The sequence below is a fragment of the Ailuropoda melanoleuca genome, chromosome 11, assembly GCF_002007445.2.
Source record: "Ailuropoda melanoleuca isolate Jingjing chromosome 11, ASM200744v2, whole genome shotgun sequence".
NCBI classification, from domain to species: domain Eukaryota; kingdom Metazoa; phylum Chordata; class Mammalia; order Carnivora; family Ursidae; genus Ailuropoda; species Ailuropoda melanoleuca.
The window spans coordinates 43,647,889-43,670,602 of NC_048228.1; positions in this window are offsets into that span (position 1 = coordinate 43,647,889).

The window sequence follows — 22,714 nt, forward strand, 5'->3', positions numbered from 1 at the left end:
TTTAGCTTTGGAAGGGAACTAAATATTCTGAGACAAATTGTGTGGTCTAACCTGGAAGCACGCAATACCATATTGATCTGGACAGAGAAGAATGTCTTTAGAAGAGACAGGTTTCGTAGGTATCTAAAACACTATTAAAAAGATAACTATTAGAAAGATCTTAATGAAAACCTTCTAAAATATGCACATACTTCCTTATTAAACAGAATTGCTTGAGAATAAATGAATCTTTTTGTTGGGTTAGGGTCACCATTTTATGGACATCAATTACTCTAACAGTCACTGTAATACAGTGATATTATGAATCACTGTGCCTGGTCCCCTCTGTGACTGGCTGATTTGAGTGGTCTCATTTTGGGCCATACCATCAGCTGTCCCTTCTCACTATAAGAGCTTGTAGCAAAATTCTTCTATCCTCTTGTTATCTGTTATCTGCTGGCAATTATGATGGCACCATGATACACCAGGGAAAGTTCAATAACCAAGCTTGGGAAACTGTAGTGGGGTAGATTTTTTTTTTAAATCCTTTCCCTGACACTTATTAGATGAGTGATGCTGAGCCAGTTTCTTTACTTCTCTAAACCTTGGCTTCCTCACCTAAAAAAACGAGGATAATACCTGTTATAGTTATAAGTATAATTATAGTTGCAGTTATAGGTTATAGTGAAACTTAATGGAATAAAAATAAGTTTCAAGGTCAGTGCCTGGGTATGGTATGAGTTCTAAAAACGATAATTTCCATCTAAATGTCTCAAACCTCCCCTAATCAACAATAGTAAGTTAATAGTCTCCTTCTGCTGAGGAAAACATTTTGGCTACTTTTTAGTGCCTTTGTTATTGCTAGCTCTATGTGAGGTTTTGAGAAAAGGATGGTGAGAAAAGCTGACCTTGTTCCTGCCCTCATGAAGCTTAGTGAGTCTAGTATAGAAGACAAGCAGAGAAACAAATAATTACCCAACAAATTATGTAATTGCAATTGTCTGAATGCTTTAAGGAGAAGAGCAGGGTACTTAAAATGTGTCTTGGTATGGAAGGTCAAGAGAAACTTCTCTGAGATACCGCATCAAGATGGGGCCAGAAGGATAACTTGGAGCGCTCTGGAAGAAAGACAGATGAGTGTATTCAGGAGAGGTATTCACAAAGGCTTTGCAACTTGGGATTTCAGAGAGTTGGGGAGTGAAGATGAGGGATTGGAGCTGAGATGCGACTGGGGAGATGAGGCTGGTGCATGGTCCAGGCCTTGGGAACTACAGCAAAGTTTTGGACTTCATTTGAGAGAATGAGCAGGGGAGGCACTAAAGGAATTGAAGTAAGGCTGATGATCTAGAAGTTTGTGACCATTGGCAAAATCTTGAAATGTATTCATACTTCTGGGTAATATAGTCTGGGCCTCTTACCACATGTAACCCCTCCTCATACCCTCCCCTGACTCTACCTCCTGAGTTCAGAAGGAGGCCTCTAGGACCTTTGAAGCATTTTTTCCAATTGGTTGGTGGCCAATATCATATAGGTTGTTTAATATGCTAAATATTATATCTGGTTTTAAACAAGTTTCCCTCCTCCCCCAAATTTTCTCCATTACTTATGAGTTTACAGTTGTATTCAAGATTATTAAAGAAGACAAAAAGTATTACAATTTATTGGAGTTAAAATATTTAAATGGTTTTAGGGCCATTTTTACATTTTCCCCTTCCTAACCACCACTGTGAATTGAATTTTACACCGAGTTCTGTTGATTTTACCTCTGAAATGTCTCTTAAACATATCCATTCCTTTCCATTACTACTGATCTCATTCAATCCCTTTTACCTCTCCCTGGGTTACCATAATAATCTAGCAGCTCTCTGCCTGGCCTCCATATTTTCATTCTCTCCTTGGCACAAACCACTCTCCTCATGGCTGTTAGTGTCCAGACAGTGTCAGTTATACAATTGGTGCTCAATACATGTGTTTTGAGTGAGTGAATAAAAAACTTATCATAAGACCATGGACAGATGACACATACACAATAAAAAAATGGGAAAACCGACCAATTGCTCTTCATTAGTACTTCCCAAAGTGTGATTTTGGTTGCTACACTGACATTTTCCCTTTTACTAGTTATGTGTATGTATTTAATATGCATAAGAAAAATATTGATGACATATTAAACTTATGTCTTAGTGTTTAGAATACGATCAAATGAAAAACTGGGTCAGATTAAAACTGATTAAAACGTAGTAAGTTAATAATTGCTCAGTACCATTCAGACATGGCAAAAATGGTGTAGATGTAAAATAATTAAAGTTTGGGAAAAACAGGTCAACACAGGGTCCCCAAACCAAGTAACTTTATGACCTTTTCCCTGAACTAGTATTGGCCTGGCTGAGTTGTCAGGGTCAAGCAATGCTTTGAACACATGTCCCTAGATCCTGGTAGGCACCAGGCATTCCCCATGTAAGTCATGTTAAAAAAAAAAAAAAGAAAGAAAGGAAAGACAGCATTGAGAAGGTGTGCTTCACAAGACTTTTGGGATGCAGCAGTCTCAGGTTATCTCAAGAATCCTGAGAAACCTTTTCATAGATTGAGAAATATAAAACAGATTGACTTTTATCTCCCAAAGCTGAGGACAGTGTGAAGCCATGGAAAGAGGATGGATTTTGCAGTTAGACAGATATGAGTTCAAGCATCAGCCTGTCTGATACTTACTGGCCATTTGATGTTGGGCAAATAAATATTTATGCGTCTCTGAGTTTCTTCTTTAGTGGAACAGACAAAATAATTATGACCTTTTAGGGGGTGCCTGGGTGGCTCAGTAGGTTAAATGTCCAACTCTTGGTTTTGGCTTAGGTCATGATCTCATGGTCTTAAAATCAAAGCCTGTGTTGGGCTCTGCACTCAGCATGGAGTCTGCTTGTCCCTCTCCTTCTGCCCCCCCTTTCTTTGAAATAAGTAAATAAAATCTTTAAAAAAAATAATTATGACCTTGGAAAGAAAAAACACTTCATGGTGATATGGGCTAGCACAGTTTCTGGCACATAGTTGGCATTTAATAAATGCAGCCTTTCTTTTTAATTCCCCTAAATATAATTTGCTTAAAAATAAAAGTAAAAATAAAGTAAAATAAAAACAGACTGTGGAGAAAAATAGGGGAAACATGATGAAAAAGAAACTAATTTTCAATGGCATTGAACTATTCCCCTGAGTCTTTAAAAATCTCTGATTGAAATGAATGAATATGCAAGTGTCACTTATTGATGGCCTCCTCCCATAAACAGTGAACTCCTTTGAAATCATGTGGAGGTAATTGTAAAAGAAGTTATATGCATAAAATTACTTCTCTGGTGCAATAAGGATCATAAATCAGTTCACAATCAATCCATCTGCAACTCCTTCAGTTGCACTGATTTCATAGATTACAGCAAAGAGTAAGTTGAGGATGAATAACTGAAAGGTAATGGAGAGGCCCTGGGGATCTTGCTCATAGTTTTCTTTGTGATGGAGCCTGGATGTGGGTGAAAGAAGGGAATGAGAGTTTTACGAAGTTCATTATGACATCAGCATCCTCTTCCTGGCTCTTTTTGGTTTCTTGAGAAGAGAGCTTTGATCGCCTTAGTGGCAGAAGGTTTTCATTAACTACTTGCCATGCCTCTTCCTGCATTTCTGCTGGCTTAGGATGGTCCAGCACTCAAGGACATTGATAATTTGGATGGGTGCTGGACTGAATTGTTCTGACCTTTAGAAGATCCTCTAGCTTAAATATGAACTATGCAAACCCCTCAGAGAATATCATTGAGGATTTGGTCTATAACGAGAAATTCTACTGGCTTGTCTCAAAAAGAGAAACTATGGGACTACGGGTAGTAAGGTATTTGCCTTTATTTGCTTTGGAATTCTATTTTTTAAAGGTTTTATTTATTTATTTACTTGAGAGGCAGAAGACACATGAGGGGTGCATGGATCGACGCAAGGCTTGGCCCCAGGACCCTGGGATCATGACTTGAGCCTAAGGCAGATATTAACCAACCGAGCCACCCATGTGCCCCTTACCTTTGAATTCTTAAGTGGCAATAAAACACTTTACTTTGTCCTCAGGAGGACCCAACTGCTGGCACGTCCTCCATGCTTCCCTCTTGGTGATGCCTTTAGCTAGTCTTGGCAGGAATATTGATTGAGAATAACCTAATGAAATATGAATGCCAGTGGATGTGTTGGGGAAAGAACAGATCCAGTCTGTGAGGGTTATATTAGATAAGAATTGGGCCCATTAGGTGCCTCGTTGAGTATTCAAGGGAGACAATTCTTGCTTTATAAAATATGCTTTGGTTTGTCTTATGGAAAATTTATTGTTCATTCATTTGATGTACACTTTTAAGAGGTCAACTTTGACTTTCAGTGCTTTCAGAATTTATTCTTTACTCCATTGTTCCTTACAAACCATCTTTATTGAATTTCTTTGTGCATTTGAGTTGTCAAATAGCCAATGCACTCTCTAAACTGCTTTATACAATTAATAGATATTTTGTGATTGAGGCAGGCTGAAAATCAGACTTACTTGTACTAGTACTTATCATCATAGAGAGGGCAAATTAATTAGCCTCCTGTTTTCAGAAATAAAATACGCCAAAGCCAGTGCTCCCACACCCATATAGGACAACTAACTGGGAAATTGTTGGATCATCAGGATTGTAATTTTGTGAAAAATGTCCGGGCTCTGGGCATTTTGTGGTGGGACTGAGAACTTTTAATAGGACTGCATTTCAATAGCTAGGAAAACCTATAGGAAGGAAAGGGATCTTTAATGCCATGTCTTAATTAGACTCCACTTGATAATCATTAGGATGGCCAGCTGATATGTAAAATTTAATTCTAATGACAAAGCTAGGTTATTTAGCCACATGGTTTACTTGAAGTACCCTGGATATCCTTAAAGAAACAGTGTTCACATCATCCAAAATTGTTCAGTGTTGGTTCCTTCACCATAAAATAGGGGGAGCTATGGACACTGTTGTTCAGAATGACTTTTTCAGTTGATTCTGTGTGATGGCGTATGACCAGTAGTTTTTATTTTCCAGTTGTGATAATAACTGCTCCAAGTATATTGAGGAAGAGTTGACCAAACTAAGTTCTCAGTAGAAAATCTTTCAGATAACATGTTTCACTCTTTAGATTTGCAAATGAGGTTTTCTATAATCTTGGCCTTGTTACCTTTCCAGCTTCATTGTGTGCTTTTCCCCATTTTTACTCTCAGTCTCAGCTGTGTTGAAATATTTCTAGTCCCTCCAGTTCACCAAGTCATTTTGCTCATAATGTTTCCTTGGCCTGGACTATTTTGTCTATTTTCTCCTTCAGTTTTCTCAAACTAATGTTTACTTGAAACAATTCTTGACCTTCTCCAAACCTCTAGTAGAAATGACCATTTTCTCTTTGTAATCCCATTTTAACCTTCTCTGATTTCTCAGCATGATTACAATACTGTTCTACACATTATTTGTATATCTGTTTACTTCTACAAACTTACACAGTCTTGAGGCCAGGGATCATATCTAATTCATCTTTGTATTTCTGAGCACCTGTACAATGCCTGGCACAATGAATGAGATAATGAATGAGAGTGAATGAATGAAAATAAACTCCAGTGATGTAAATATTGGCTTTATAACCCAAAGCAGAGATAGCAAAAACATTGTTCATATGCTACACTTTCCCTTCCTTTGTGCAGAACAGACTTTCCTAATTAATTATGGACCACTGAGCCTAGATCTAGGCAGACTGAGCCTTCTGAACTTAGCTTTTTTCTAGCATAGTCTTAGTATCTAGTGAAGTTATTTAGAGCGGTGGTATCCTAACTTTTTGGATTATATGCACGAATAACCTGATTAGTAAAAATGACTGGAGGCACATCCTCTATGGATAGCTTCTGTATACTCCTCCGGACCACATGGGGAGATCCATATGGACCATTTCAATGGGCTCTTTTATCCTGACTTCCAGTGTGTTTGGCAGGAAACCCAGCGGACAGGAGAGAGTGAGGACGATGTACTATTTCTGGCTCACACCCTGCTCAATGGCTGTGGGTTAGTTTATTTCCTCTCCTGAAGGCTACAGCTCCTGTCACGTGGCCCTCTCATACCTCTCTCTTTGGTTCTGGTCCTGATTCCCTTCTTTTGCACCTCCCTGCAGTTACTTGTTCAGAATGTATCCCCTCGTTACTTTTACTAAAACTTGGTGCTCCAAACTTATGCCAGTTATTCCTCTATTAAACTCTTCTCAGTTTATTTATTTTGAAGATACCTTCTGTTTCCTGCTCAGATCCTGACTTACATTCCTCCAAGACATATAATACTTTGTAATATATTATACACATGTACTAGTCACCATCCATATAGTAAGTACTAGTAAAACCTAAGGAGATTAAGTGTTAATATTTTCTTCTCATGCTCTGGTTGACCATTTTTGTCCTCACACTTAGGAAACCCCTGATTTAGAAACTAGTTATCCAAAGTCTTCCAATCAGCTTTCATAGAATAAGGCTCTATTGAGTGTGGCTTTGAAGACACAAGAGTGGGGACTGCTTTCTGCAGAATTTATGTACTTGGGATGTGCACGTGGGATGTGCTTACTACTGTTGACTTTTCCATTTCCCTCAGGGCCTCAGAGCCTGCTCAGCCACTGCCGGCCAGAGAGTAATAGCATCTTTCTGTCTTACAGGCTGCCAGTAAAGTGAACCTGGAGAATATTAGACTGGGACCAAATAATACTTGAGTTGAAGTCTTTCATTTTAAAAAGATTTGCTTTTAAATAATGAATGAAGGCATCACAAACCTTTGGCTTTGAGACTTTTAATTCTTCATTCTTTACTATAGAATGCTTCTAGCCCCCTGCCTCCACCCAAATCAAAATCCGTGTTCAGGCAATGACTATGGATGGAATCTGTAAGCAATCTGATTCTGACTTATGGTTGATTCTATTTTAGAAAGAAATTCTCTCTATCTGGTGCCTCTTGGAAAAAATTGAACACCAGTTTTGTGATTTATGTTTATTTTCACCGTTGTAGACACTTTCAGACAAATGTTTACATTCCCCATGTATTGGTAAAATCACCATAGTTATATCTTGTGTCATCTACATTTCTTTCAGGGCGCTCATATGCACCACAGATATTACTTCATTAACTCTCCAACCAATAGTACCAATAGAGTTGGTTTCATTAGCAATAGGTCTCATTAATTTTTGTTAAAATTAAATATCTTATGAATTTTAATTGTCCACAATCTCTTGATTTCCAGAGCATTAATAATTTTTCTTCCTTATTATGAAGACTCTGTTTTTTCCCATTTTGATTAAAACCTTAAATAAATATGGCATAATCAAAAATGGAAATATTAAGAAAGACAGCCTCATTGTTTAGGCTGTTATGAATCATTTTGCTCTGACATGGTTTCTAATTTTGGGGGAAGGAAAGCTGAGAGTCCAGAGTAATGCAGCTATTAAGTAATGAATCAGCCAAGTAAACTAAGCTAAATAGGGAGTAACTCAGTACCAAGCTAAGTAGTTGAAACCAGGGTGGTTGTGAATTTGGGGGAAAAGAAAAATATCCTCAGTATGATCAGGTAGGGAGAGAAAATTACTCCTGCTATACATAGAAGGAGTTCTGCCTTTATCAGCTCTTTGGGGGGTCCTTGTTTAGGATTCCTCTTTAGGAAATGAAATTCTGAAGTGGGAACCTGATCTTTTGGTGCCCAACATTAGTAATATAGATACTAATGGAATATTAGAACCAGAATTTGAAAGGATACTCTTAATGTTCAAAATCATTTGTTTACCAGTGAATGGACTGAGAACCAGAGATCTGGGGTGACTTCTCCAAGGAACTGGAGAAACAGAGCTATAACCCAAATCTACTGACTGCCCCCGCCCCCAATCTCATATAGTTTCCACTAGATCCCATGTCTTTCAAATGTTAAGCTTATGTTTTAGAGATGGAAAGGACCTGGAAAACTTTTGTTCAAAGTGTTTCACTTTGCAATTGAGGAAACACTCCCAAGTGATACATGAAGTGAGCCACAGAACAAGAACAAAACCTGAACCTCACAATTCTAGTCTACTGCTCTGTCTATGACACCAGCATTTATTTACATGTCAGATGCTGTTAGGTACCAGAGGTACAAAGATACAGTAATATCTCTGCCTTTTCAAGGGAATTTCAACATATTTCCCCAATAGAAAACATGTATTTTCCTGTATTCTCATATGCATTGAAGCTAAACAGAAGAAGCTGAAAGGGCACAAAGCACATGGTGGTGCATGATGGTTATAGAAAGTAGTAAAGGGCCTTTTGTGAAAAATACAATTCAAGTCATTTAGATGTGAGTTCCATGTCAGCAGGGATTGTTTCTGTCTTATTTATTGCTACTATTCCAACTGTTAGCCTGGCACGCACTGAGTGCTCAATAAATTTTGTATAAATGAATGAATGAATATCTTCCTGGTATATAGTAGGTGTTTAATACATTTTGAATGAATAAATGAGTGAATGTGCATGTGCACTGTTCCAGAATCTGAACTGATGACCTTAGAGGTCATAATTCATAAAGCTTATTTTATGTTTGGAGACAAGTTTATTCCATACTGTAGGGGGTTCTGGAAGATTTGAAGCTCCCAAGTTTGAATCCTGGCCCTATCATTGTGGCAGAGACTGGCTAGTAACCAATTTCCTTTTCTTCCTGGGCACATAGCCAGACTACATCTCCCAACTTCTCTTAGAGTTGGACACAACCTTGTGATGGGTTCTGATCAAAGGAATATGGGCAGAAGTTATGTATTCCTTAGGTCTGGCCTTAAAAACCTCCTCTACAATACTCTGTTCTCTGTTACCTGTCGGGTGACCAGATGCAGAAATCCAGCAGAGGCCTCTGAGGTTCTAGAGAATGTGTCACAAGATTGAAGAAGACTGAGTCCCTGAATCGTACAGTGGAAGACCATCTACCTAACTCCTTCGTTGAATTGATATGTGAATAAGCCATAAACCTCTGTGTTAAGCCATGGAGAATTTGAGGTTTTTTCAACAGTTATCCTACCCTGATAATTCTTTCTGACTGTGTAAACTTGGACACAGCTTAGCCTCTCTGAGCCTGGGCTTTCCTACTTGCACAACGGGATCAATGCAACCTGCCTTTTTGTGTTGTTATGAAATTAATCAATGTGAAGCCTTTAGCATAGTCCTAGAAGCATGATAAGCACTTGATATATCATAGCTATTTTTATATGATTTTCATCATCTCATCTTTGATAGCCAGAGAATAGTAATTTGTAAAGATGTTTCAAAAGCATCAGACGTATCTTCTGTTTATTTTTTGGCTACTGAGGCAAACAAATAATCCTCTAGAACCTTATACTAATGAGTCTCAAATGCTTTTTTTAGAAATGGAATTCTTATTTTTTCCTAGTATGATCTTATATTTGGAATGTGAGGTGATTAAAGCAGAGTTGCTGTAGTTGTAGGATATCCCCCAAACCTCATTGCTTCGCCTTCCTCCAGGTCTTGCATTGGATAGCTCTACAGAGTCCTTGGGCTAGAGAGGGCACAATTTGAATACCACTGCCTTGGGTAAATACTATGAGGGAAATGCAGTGTTACACAATTACCTAATGGAATGCCCTTATTCACTGTCCCCACAACTACCAACATTCTCAGTCCTCCAGCTTTCTCTATGCATTTTTCTTGCTTTCATGCAGAAATTGCACAGCAGTGGGGCTGTGGTAAATATGAACTTCTTTTTTTATTTAAAGTAGATTGGTGGCTCTTTTCAATAGACTATTAGGAGAGTAACTGCTATGTATGATTTAAAGGGACTCTGAACTTTGACTCTTCTGTATGATATATGAATGGCTTGAAGCTTTGGGGTCAAGGGTTAGAAGTAATGAATTTATGGCTAGATTCTGCCTCCTCTCACTTTTAAAAAAGATGGTATATTTGGAACATTAAATTATAAATATTTTTTTCGTCTAGAAATGGTCTTAGAGAAATGTCCTAAATCAATATTTTCCAACCCCAATCAAGCTATCTCATTATTTACCATGGGCTTCAAGAGTGATTAAAAGGTAAAGACCAAAGACACAGCCATTGCTGCTGAGTTTAGGATTAGGAGAAGGAAAGGACAGGAGGCAGTAAGATTTTTTACTTGCTAGGGCCTAGGTAAATAGGAAATCCTGCAGATTTTAAAGTATCAGAAGGCATATTTGGTGAAAATGTGCTGCATACTAGTGTAAGAGAAAGTATCTCAAAGAAATTGGCCTTTTGGTGATTTAATCATCATGCTCTATAAACATATTATCCTACCTCACATAGAATCATTCTGTGGTTGACATAAATATCTGGATATTGAGTGAGCCCTCAAATTATCTTTAAGTGTTAATAGGTTAGAACTAATGCCCTTGCTTTTGGAGTCGAGGCCAAAGCAAAGAGAATGCCTTAAAAAGTTCATAGCTCTCAGCAGCACTGCCCACAAAAGCCAAACTGTGGAAGTAGCGGAGATGCCTTTCAACAGACAAATGGATAAAGATGTGGTCCATATATACAATGGAATATTACTCAGCCATCAGAAAGTATGATTACCCAGCATTTGCATCAACATGGATGGGACTGGAGGAGATTATGCTAAGTGAAATAAGTCAAGCAGGGGAAGACAATTATCATATGGTTTCACTCATTTGTGGAACATAAGGAGTAGCAGGGAGATTGGTAGGAGAAGGAAGGGGAAAATGAAGGAGGGGTAAACAGAAGGGGAAATGAACCATGAGAGACTATGGACTCTGGGAAACAAACTGAGGGTTTTAGAGGGGAGGGGGGTGGGGGGATGGGCTAGCCCGGTGATGGGTATTAAGGAGGGCACGTATTGCATGGAACACTGGGTGTTAGATGCAAACAATGAGTCATGGAACACTACATCAAAAACTAATGATGTACTGTATGATGACTAACTTATCATAATAAAAAAAAATTTATAGCTCTCAAGCTAAGTTTCAGATTAGACTTGGGGTCAGAAGCTGTTGTTTTGTGGATAGTCATGTTCAGATATTCTAACTCTAGGCAAGCCTTTTCTTCCTTACTGAGTTCTTGGTTAGCTCACTCAATTCTTCCTTGGGATTGTGAGGAAAAATCAGAAGATTATTGGTGGTCCACACTGGTCCTTAGTTAGAATGCCTTGGTAACCCATTTGTCCATGTAAAAATGTTAGTGATAATTTGGTTCTTTTTACTACCCATTCTAATCTCAGGAGACCATGATACCCACTTTATAGATGAATCTTAGGCTTAGAAGTGCCCCTGCTAGTTAGAGAGAGGGCCAGGATTTGAACCCAGCTCTGTTAGACTTCAAGATCACCATTTAATTCTACCTCTGATAACCACTTTCAGCAATACATAGTGCACCTATGTTCCCCTCACCTGTCCCAATATGTAGTCCCAAGAAACTTTATATCACTATGTCAAAACACCTGAAATTCTTCTTATTGAAAATGTATTAAATATGACATTGGGATTTTTATTGAAATGAAGCCTGCACAAAGCAGGTTAAATGGGAAGTAGTATAAATTAGTCAAATTGCATTGCTTTCTTCTTAAAGCTGGGCTGAAATCAAAATACTGAAGGAATGGGAGTTAAAATAGAGAATTGTTTTTGCAGAGGAGATCATTATGACACATGGGAAACTTGTGTGTATTATAAGCCTCAGTGAGATGTGGCAGCTGTTTGTGGGGGTGAACTCTGGGTAGTAAGAGGGCAACGTAGGGGTTTAGGTGGGTAACTGTGAAGGACATGGGAAGATAAACAGAGGTACACAGCAAAAAAGGGGTGGATGCAGCACAAAGACAAACTTCATTCATTTTGCTGTTTTCCCAATGGCCAACCCCACTTGCATTGGGGAGAAAGAGTGAGGGGGTGGGATTAAAATTTTCTCTGGAGGCCATTTTATATGTAATTCTCATCCTGTCACACAGATAACCTTGCATAGCTGTATTCTAATTTTTCCCCGTAGCCTACTCATATATCGTTATTCAATGAAGTAATAATGTTAAAAGCAAGACAATCCATAATGCACTTTCAATAAAACTCTGAAAAACAGTCATTGATCTTTCCTTAAGTCAGCTATCTACCCCCAGTTGCCTTATTGCTCTCATTGTAGAGGTGGTTAAATGACCAAAGATACTTAATATGTAAGTTATGAAACATTTCCACTTCCTTATTTACCACTTAATGGTCATTAAAAGAGTAGGAACATCATCCTTTTCCAGGTGATGTAAGATGGATCCTGGCTTGAATAGAGTACTCATTTATCAATAATCAATTACTCAGTTAACCATTAAAGATAATAATCATTTCCACCACACTTACAATAAAATGCTACAAACGTCAATGAATCATTATTTTACCTTAGGGAAGACCTTAAATCAATTTCTTATTACCATTCATTTTACTTCTGCAATTGTGATGGACATTCAAAGGGCCGGAACATAAGAAAATCTTCAAATAGCTAAATGGTTGGAAGAAGGGAGGCCTGGAGGTGTGATTTGTGGGAACTCTATGGATTTTATCCAGAAATAACATCCAAGTGGCTTTGATCCACAGAATTTTGCCTTGAGCTTCAGGTTCATTCTTGTGCCTTCCCATTGTCTACAGGAATCTTGATTGGGGATTTCTAGTTTCAACTTGTTCAGATCCCACTAATTGCTTTCTTACTCTTTCACCAGATCTAGTCCAATATTATGTTGCATTGAATGCACAAAGTGCCAGCCGGGATGATGGTGGAATCTTGTAGTAGAAGTTCAATATTACTCTTCAAAGGCTTCCTATTGCTCTTAGAGTAAAGCAAAACTACTTAACAAGACCCTGACAGGGCCCTGAACATCCAGTCCCCCCATATGTCCCCTACTCATCACATGCATCATGCTCTGTTCCTCTCTTGTCTTCAGTGAACCTACCCTTCTTTCAGTCCCTTGTACTCCAAGTGATCTCCTTCCACAAGACATTTGCACATATTCTTATAGCCTATAAATCCACCTACTCTCTCCCCCCATTTTCACCCCCTTAACAACTATTCTACCTTCAGTCTTAAGAAGAAATTTTGCTTGTCCAGGGAAGTCTTCCCTGATCAGCCCAATCCCTATTGTATGTTCTTAGAACACCATTTCCTTCTCCTTCATAGCAGTAACACAGCTTCAGTTTAACATGTGATTGGGTGTTGGTTGACAGATGTAGTCTCAGTCTCTCCCATCAAACTGTGAACTCTCTGTTTGGGCAGGGTTGTATCTGTGTATGCTCACTACTGTATCCCAAGTGATAGGATGGTGCCTGGTCCATACTGGGCTTTCAGTAAATGGATATTAAACAGATTTCAGTACCATGCTGTCTTTGTGATCACAGCTTTGTAGTACAGCTCGAAATCCGGCATTGTGATGCTCCCAGCTTTGTTTTTTCCTTTTCAAGTTCCTTGGCGATTCGGGGCGTTTTCAGGTTCCATACAAATTTAAGGACTATTTGTTCCAGTTCCTTGAAAAATGTCCTCAGGATTTTGTTCGGGATAGCATTGAAAGTGTAGATTGCTCTGGGTAGCATGGACATTTTAACTATGTTAATTCTTCCAATCCATGAGCATGGAATATTTTTCCATCTCTTTGGGTCTTCCTCAATGTCTTTCAAGAGTGATTTATAGTTTCTAGAATATAGATCCTTTACGTCTCTGGTTAAGTTAATTCCAAGGTAACGTATGGTTTTTGGTGCTATTGTAAATGGAATGGATTCCCTAATTTCTCTTTCTTCAGTCTCATTGTTCGTGTATAGAAATGCAACTGATTTCTGAGCATTAATTTTGTATCCCGCCACAACTGAATTGCTCTATAACTTCTAATAGTTTGGGAGTGGATTCTTTTGGGTTTTCCATATAGAGTATCATGTCATCTGGAAGAGAGACAGTTTGACTTCTTTGCCGATTTGGATGCCTTTGATCCCTTTTTGTTGTCTGATTGCTGTTGCAAGGACTTCTAGTACTATGTTGAATCCTTCAGAGTGTAGGGATAGAGGGTACATTCCTCAATCTCATAAAAACCATCTATGAAAAGCCTATAGCAAATATCATTCTCAATGAGAAAAAGCTGGAAGCCTTTCCCTTAGGATCAGGAACACGACAAGGATGCCCACTGTTGAGTTGGATTTAAATCTCAAAACCCTAATGGAGACTTATTAATTAATAATTTATTTATTGTAAGTCTCATGTGTGCTCCAGGCACCATTCTAGGTACTAGTTACCAAATCAAACAAGTTACACCAAAGAATGAAAGTTCACATTTATCAAGTGTTCACTCTGTACTGCCTCTAATCTAACACTTTACTTTCATTAATTAGTGCAGTCCTCTCTCAAATCCTGTGATGTAGGTAAAATTATTTTCCTAATTTAAAGAGGAAGAAGCCGAGGCCTTGAACACCAGGATTCCAATTCAGGCAGCCTGACTCAGGATCAGCATTTATAAGGTCTACACCGATCTTACTGTCTAACCAATAAACAAGGATGCTATCAAATGTTGATACTTTCTCTGCAGAAAACTAATATAGGATGATGTGATGGAGATTGGATTGGGTGGTCAAGAATGGCCCCTGAAGGGAGATGTTGAAACTGAGCTCTGAATACCAAGATACTACACAAAGTATTCCAGGTTTCTTATCATTTCCTCCGTGATTAATATTATCTCTTCAAGATTATTTTAAGATGCAAATTAGAACAAGGGCAATGGCATTTTAAAAAAGATTATTTAACCTTCTACTTCTGTTTACCCAGAGAATAAAAAAGGAGATGAGAAGGGGAGGGGAAGTATTTCAACCTTGTTTCTAGCTCTTGTCTTACTCAGCCTTGTTGCAATATGGCCAGAACCACAGATGACAGTCTGAACAGCTTTTCAGGGCTTATAGGCCAACTTGTCAATAGTTAGGTTACTGTCACAGAATTCCACAGGAGGTGAGCTCTGAAACTTTCCAGGTTGGGTGGCTTCCTGAATGTTTTTATTTCCTCAGTTGTGTGTGTGTGTGTGTGTGTGTGTGTGTGTGTGTGTGTGATTTCTGAGGCCGTAGCTGCAAATCTGAACTATAAACCTGCAAGACTGAAGTTGAAGAAAAGGAGTGGGGTGGAGTCATTCCTTCCTTCGTGTGTGTGTGTGTGTGTGTGTGTGTGTGTGTGTGTGTGTATGTGTGTGTGGAAACTTCCCTTTCATCTGTCTGCATTGCACTCTGGAGGTCCTGAATGGATAATTGGTCTTTGAATGTTAGATAATTTTTCTCTGGCTGCAATCTCAGGTGCCAATTTACAATGAATGTGTCTAGCTAACGCATATCTCTGCCAGTACTTTAGGCTGTTTATTGACGTAAGCTTCTCATATATATATATATATATATATATATATATATATATATTCCCACTACTATAAATTCTTTAATGAATAACATATATATATATATATATATTCCCACTACTATAAATTCTTTAATGAATAACATTTTCACATAGAATACTTTAAATATTTTCATGAAATTTCTGAACCTAAAGTGGAGTTAGAGGTGGGAAGACTAAGGGGAAGGGTTCCAATGAATCAAGAATTATCTATAACCCTTTTCTATATCTGCCTAAAGTTCAGTTCAATGAATACAGAGTCCAGTGACTATTACTCTCTAAAGAAAACGCCTACAAATGTGAAGGTTCATTACTCCTATGGATTCAGTTGCCATTTTGAAAAACAGGCTCTAATTATAAGTACCAAATTAAATCAGTCATATAATGAGTGAGAACTGGTGTTGAAAATGAATTACTCACTTAGAATTGTATCAGTCAAGAAAAATCACATTAACATTTCATTATACATGAAACATGATAAAATTCTCTATGACTTCAGAAGATGTGATTGAAAGGCCATTTCTTTCATGAGGTCTTGATCATATGTCTGTAGAAAAGATCTCCAAAAGTTCCCTGTTGGGATTGTAATCTTATTCCATCTAGTCCCAAGGGCTTTCATTCTTTTTAACCCATAAATTTAAAATTAAAAATTGTATGATTCAGCTTATTATAATGTCTTGCTCTGGGAGAATTAATATAATTTCTTTCTATCTCCTTCTTGCATTATATTTTAATGTTAAGAAATCTAAAACCGTTTCCTATTATATATACATAAAAACTCTTTAATATACTGAATTACACACTCATTTTAAATATCAAACAGTTGTAGAATTAATCCCAAACCTATTTTACATGGTAATAGATCACATGTTTTTAATCATTGCACCTCTTTTAATCAGTGCATAGCCTCCCTGAATTATTATATATTGTGCTACACAGGAGGAATATACAGTATTTTCAATTTATTGGTTGTCTGGAGTACCTGTTTGACTTAATTATTAATAAAATAGTGTATTGAAATTTATCATCTCTGGATACATTTAACCTGTATACTTATCCAAAAAGACTCGAACCTATTTGAATTTTTAAATTTAATAATAAAATTGTATGACATTTAGTGGGACAGAGTTATTTTAAAGCTGTCTTAAGTAGTATCCAAAATTTACCTAAACAATTTCTGTTTAATAATTAATTAGTCTGTGCCAAGGAAGCATTATGATAATTCAATTAAGCTATCATCTCTCAACTTGCAGATGTAGATGAATTACAGTAATTCAAGATTGGATGGGGAGAATTTGACATTGATGAGTAATATTGAAACTATGCATAGCCTACAGCATCACAAATTCATTTCCAGACTTATAGCCTGCAGAAGCAGTCTATAAACTTTTTGGTTTCTGAAGCTCCTTACACTCTTTTAAAAAAATATATATTTCAATTCCAGTATAGTTAATATACAGTGTTATATTAGTTTCAGGTGTACAATATGGTGATTTAGTAATTCTATGCATTACTCAGTGCTCATGATGATTAGTGTACTCTTAGTCCCCTTCACTTATTTCACCCAACCCGCCACCCACGTCTCCTCTAGTAACCATCTGTCCTCTACAGTTAAGGGTCTATGTTTTAGTTTATCTCTTTTTTTTCCCTTAAATTTTACATATGAGTGAAATCATATGGTATTTGTCTTTCTCTGACTTATTTCACTAAGCATTATAGTCTCTAGATGCATCCATGTTGTTGCAAATGGCAAGATTTTGTTCTTTTTTATGGCTGAGTAATATTCTATCATATATCTATTCCATTATATATATACATATGTATATATACCACACCTTTTTCCATTCATATATCAATGGACACTGTGCTGCTTCCATAATTTGACTATTGTAAATAATCCTGCAATAAACATAGGGATGCATACATCTTTACAAATTATTGTTTTCATGTTCTTTGGGTAAATACCCAGTAGTGGAATTCTATTTTTAGTTTTTTGAGGCGTCTTCATACTATTTCCCACAGGGTCTGCACCAGGTTGCATTCCTGCCAACAGTGCATGAGGGTTTTCATTTCTCCACATCCTTGCCATCACTTCTTATTTCATGTGTGTGTGTGTGTGTGCATGTGTTTTAATTTTAGCAATTTTGTTAGGTGTGAGGTGATTATCTCATTCTGGTTTGATTTGCAGTTCCCTGATAATTAGTGATGTTGAGCATCTTTTCATGTGTCTGTTGGCCATCTGTAGGTCTTCTTTGGAGAAATGTCTGTTCATACCTTTTGCCCATTTTTAAATTGTATTACCTCTGGGTTTGGTGTTGAGTTGCATAAGTTCTTTGTATAATTTGATACTAACCCTTTATCGGATATGTCATATGCAAATATCTTCTCCCATTCAGTGGGTTCCTTTTTTTAGCTTTGTTGATTGTTTCCTTCACCGTACAGAAGCTTTTTATTTTGGTGTAGTCCCAATGGTTTATTTTTGCTTTTGTTTCCCTTGGGTCAGGAGACATATCAGAAAAATGTTGCTACAGCTGATGTCAGAGAAATTATTTCGTGTGCTCTTTCCTAGGATTTTTATGGTTTCAGGTCTCAAATTTAGGTCTTTAATCCATTTTGAGTTTATTTTTGTGTATGGTGTAAAAAAAGTGTTCCAGTTTCTTTTGTATGTAGCTCTCCAGTTTTCCCAACACTTTTGTTGAAGAGACTGGGTTTTTTTTCCCATTGCATATTCTTTTCTCTTTAGTTGAAGATTAATTGACCATATAATTGTGAGTTTTTTTCTGGGCTCCCTATTCTGTTCTCTTGATCCATATATCTATTTTTATGCCAGTTGTATACTGTTTTTATTATGATAGCTTTGTAGTATATCCTGAAATCTGGGTTTGTGATACCTCCAGTTTTGTTTTTCAAGATTGCTTTGGCTATTTGGTGTCTCTTATGGTTCCATGTAAATTTTAGGCTAATTTGTTCTAGTTCTGTGAAAAATGTTGCTTTATTTTGATAGGGATTGCATTAAATCTGTAGATTGCTTTGGGTAGTTTGGACATTTTAACAGTATTTGTTTTTCCAATCTATGAGCATGGAATATGTTGCCATTTCTTTGTGTCATCTTCAATTTTTTCCATCAGTATTTCATGGTTTTCAGAGTACAGATCTTTCACCTCCTTGGTCAATTTTATTCCTAGGTATTTTATTAATTTTGGTGCAATTGTAATTGTAAATGTACATTGTTTTCTTAAAACCTTTCTTCTACTTTATTATTACCATATAGAAATGCAATGGATTTCTGTATATTGATTTTGTATCTGCCACCTTAACTGCATTCATTTATCAGTTCTAGTAGTTTTTTGGTGGAGTCTTTAGGGTTTTCTATGTATATTATGTCATCTGCAAATAATGAGAGTTTTATTTCTTCCTTAATAATTTGGCTACTTTTCTTTTTCTTTTTCTTTTCTGAATGTTGTGCCTAGGACTTCTAGTACTATGTTGAATAAAAGTAGTGGGCATGAACATCCTTGTCTTGTTCCCGACCTTATGGGAAAAGCTCTCAGTTTTTCCCCATTGAGGATTATATTAGCTGTGGGTCTTTTGTATATGGCTTTTATTATGCATTTATTTATTTGACAGAGAGAGAGAGCATGCACAAGTAGGGAGAGCATCAGGCACAGAGAGAGGGACAAACAGGTTTCCTCACTGAACAGGGAGCCTGATGCAGGGCTTGATCCCAGGACCCTGGGATCACGACCTGAGCTGAAAGCAGACACTTAACCTACTGAGTCACCCAGGCAACCCTAGTTTTGGGTCTTGTTTGTTCTTCTTTTTCTAGTTCATTTAAGTGTAAGGTTAGGCTGTTTATTTGAGATTTTTTTGCTTTTTGAAGTAGGCCTGTATTGCTATATACTTCCCTCTTAGAACTGCTTTTGCTGCATCCCAAAGATTTTGGATCATTGTGTTTACATTTTCATTTGTCCCCGTGTATTTTTTGATTTCCTCTTTGATTTCTTGGTCGACCCACTCATTGTTTAGTAGCATGTTATTTATTTATTTAGTTATTTATTTAAGTAGCATGTTATTTAATTTCCATGTATTTGTGTTCTTTCTAGCTTTCTTCTTGTGGTTTCTAGTTTCACAGCATTGTGGTCAGAAAAGATGCTTCATAAGACTTCAATTTTTTTGAATTTCTTGAGATTTGTTTTGTGGCCTAACATGTGATCTATTTTGGTGCACTTGAAATGAATGTGTATCCTGCTGTTTTAGGATGGAATGTTCTGAATATATCTGTTAGATCCATCTGGTCCAATGTGTCATTCAAAGCCACTGTTTCCTTGTTGATTTTGTTTGGACGATCTGTCTGTTGATATAAGTGGGTGTTAAAATCCCCTACTATTATTGTATCACTATTGATTATTTCCTTTATATTTTTTATTAGCCACTTTATGTATTGGGTGCTCCCATACTGGGTGCATAAATATTTACAGGTGTTATATCTTCTTGTTGGATTGTTCCCTTTATTATTACATAGTGTCCTTCTTTGTCTCTTGTTACAGTCTGTTTTAAAGTCTGTTTTGTCTGATGTAAGTATTGCTACCCCAGCTTTCTTATCATTTCCATTTGTATGATAAATGCTTTTCAGTCTCTCACTTTCAATCTGCATGCGTTTTTAAGTCTGAAATAAGTCTCTTATAGTTAGCGTATAGATGGATCTTGTTTTTATTAATTCTGTCACCCTATCTTAACTTTCAGGGGCTCTTTGGCCCATACATGATTGTGTAACATCATATATTAGTCATTTGGAAAATATTCATTCACTGAGTTTTATAGATATTCCAAATATTACATGTATTATACCATATGAAATATTACAGTCATTAAAATCATTACATATCTTATCAGGAAAGTCTGTAGACATTGGTAAGCTGTCAAGCTCATGGTGCCAGATACAAGTTCTCCAAAATTCTAAATTTCACCTGAAATTTCAAGTTTTAGAATGGGCAACAAATACTGTCAGTTGTTTTCCCCAAAGTCACAAACTCTATTTGTTCAAATATCAGTTTGTTAAATATCTGAGTCTGAATTAGGCAATCATTCATTCAAGTGAAAATGATGTTCCTTGAAAAGAACACCTAGCTCAGCTCTTCTGTCAAACAATAGCATAGCACTTTTTCTTGCGGTAACCACCTTACTTCATATGCAGCAGAAATGCTTCATTGTTTCCTTCTTATTTCATTGCACATAATATTAAAAAAGTTGGGTACTCAAGGTTTGCAATCTATTTATTAATAAATGAAATGATAGTTAAAAATACAATTAATAAAATTAAAGTCTTAGCAAGACATTTTAAAAAGAAACTGGCACTCAAAAAACCTGCAAGTACGTAGTAGTGAAGAATATAATGACAACGGTACTTTTGTTGTCAGTGCTTTGATAAATCACTAGCAGTGTTTTCCACCATTACTTTTGTACCTTTAGTACAAATATCAACACTGTGACAGAGGCAGACAATATCTTTGTGTTATTATGAAAATAATTTGACCTCACAAATACTTGGGGACCCCCAGATGTCTGTGAACTATATTTTGAGAACTGCTGTCCTAGAGAAACTCTTGTAGATGTATAAAAAGAGACATGTAAGAATGATGGTGTTGCAATATTACATAATAGCCAAGAAAAAGAGAAAATGCTTGAAATGTTCATTGACAGGAGAGTGAATGAATCTATATGAATGACTGGCTGAATGAATGTATATATATATTTCAACATACCAACATATATATGATATATATCAATGTTATATATATATATATATCAATGTCATATATGTAGTACAATGTTAACAATTTGATAATCTAGATGAAGGAATTTGGGAGTTCTTTTGCACAGGTTTTGCAAGTTTTTTTGTAAGTTTGAACTATAGCAGAATAAAGAAAGATATAAATTTAAATTATAATTATAAAATTAAAAAACAAAACCAAACAATTTAGGGACATGTATTTCACAGCAACATGAGGAAGAAGGCATGTTTTAGGCATATCCGCATCATTTGAATTGTTCTCTGCATTACTGAACAGGGCATTAAATATCTAGAGAAGCACATATTTCATAAAATTTAAGCTTAAAGGGAAACTGTTAAGAAATTGCCATCTCAGAGATTAAGGATGTACTTCAGTTAACATAACCCAGATACATGAAGGTGGTCAGCCTAATAGGAACTTTTAGGGATATCAGTGTGAGTCAGCAGATTCACAGCACACCGTCATAATAATGGCAAAAGAAATATGACAGTATGCAGAAATTTTACAAAGCCCAAAGGACTCAAGGTTTCAGGAATAGATTAGTTAAATGAGACTGGGACCATTTTGTAGCTATGTGAATATATTATTTGCAGCTATTGCTTGCATCTATACTTAGATTTAAATTTTCTGTTTAATGAATTGTTTATTAATTTGTTTCAAGGTATGATTTCAGTAATTCTGAACTTGAACCATTCTGATGCATTTATTCAGTCTTAGGCTAAAAATAATCCTATCAAATATCTGACCAACATGAACTCAGCCAGCATTTGTATTCAAGACCCTAGTTCTCACAGTGGACAGACCAAGTAAACAGTGTTCATTACTGAATGTTGTCTGGATGTGGCCTGTTTTCTTTGAGTATATTTACTAGATATATTTCTCATGCCTAATTGCTCACACTCCTTCTGATGGAAGCTGCTCCATCCATGGACCCCATACATGGAGTAGCAGTGGGGGTGGTGATTTGAATAAGGAAAATAATTAGATTTAAACCAAATGGTGAATTCAGAGATAAAGTAAGATAAAACCCATAGTGGCTTATGTATAAGTGAAAGTTATAAGGGAATGGAAACTATCAGAAGGCAGAAGTCAGGTGGTAATAAAAAGAGTAGATGAGATGTGTAGAGAGAAACAGAGACATCATGAAACAGGGAGAAACCATGTGATCCTTGAAAGATACTGTATAAACCCGGTTATCTTCAGAGCTATCCACATTCTAAGCCTGTTCCAGTTCCAATATCTTCAGTGAATGGGTTTCTGTCCATATAACCAAATATGTCTAACATGTGCCACTGACCCCAAATAGATTGTTGGGTAAATTTGTGGCTTAAAATTTATATATAAACAACAGCATATTACTTACATTCATATATTATTTAAAGAGCATACTGTATTTGCCTGTAACATTTTTTATTGGCCTAAAATAGCGAAAATCTAGAAAAAGCAACTTTTAAAATAGAAATACAGAGTGAAGTGATGATTAGGAGAGATGTGGACTTTCTTAGTT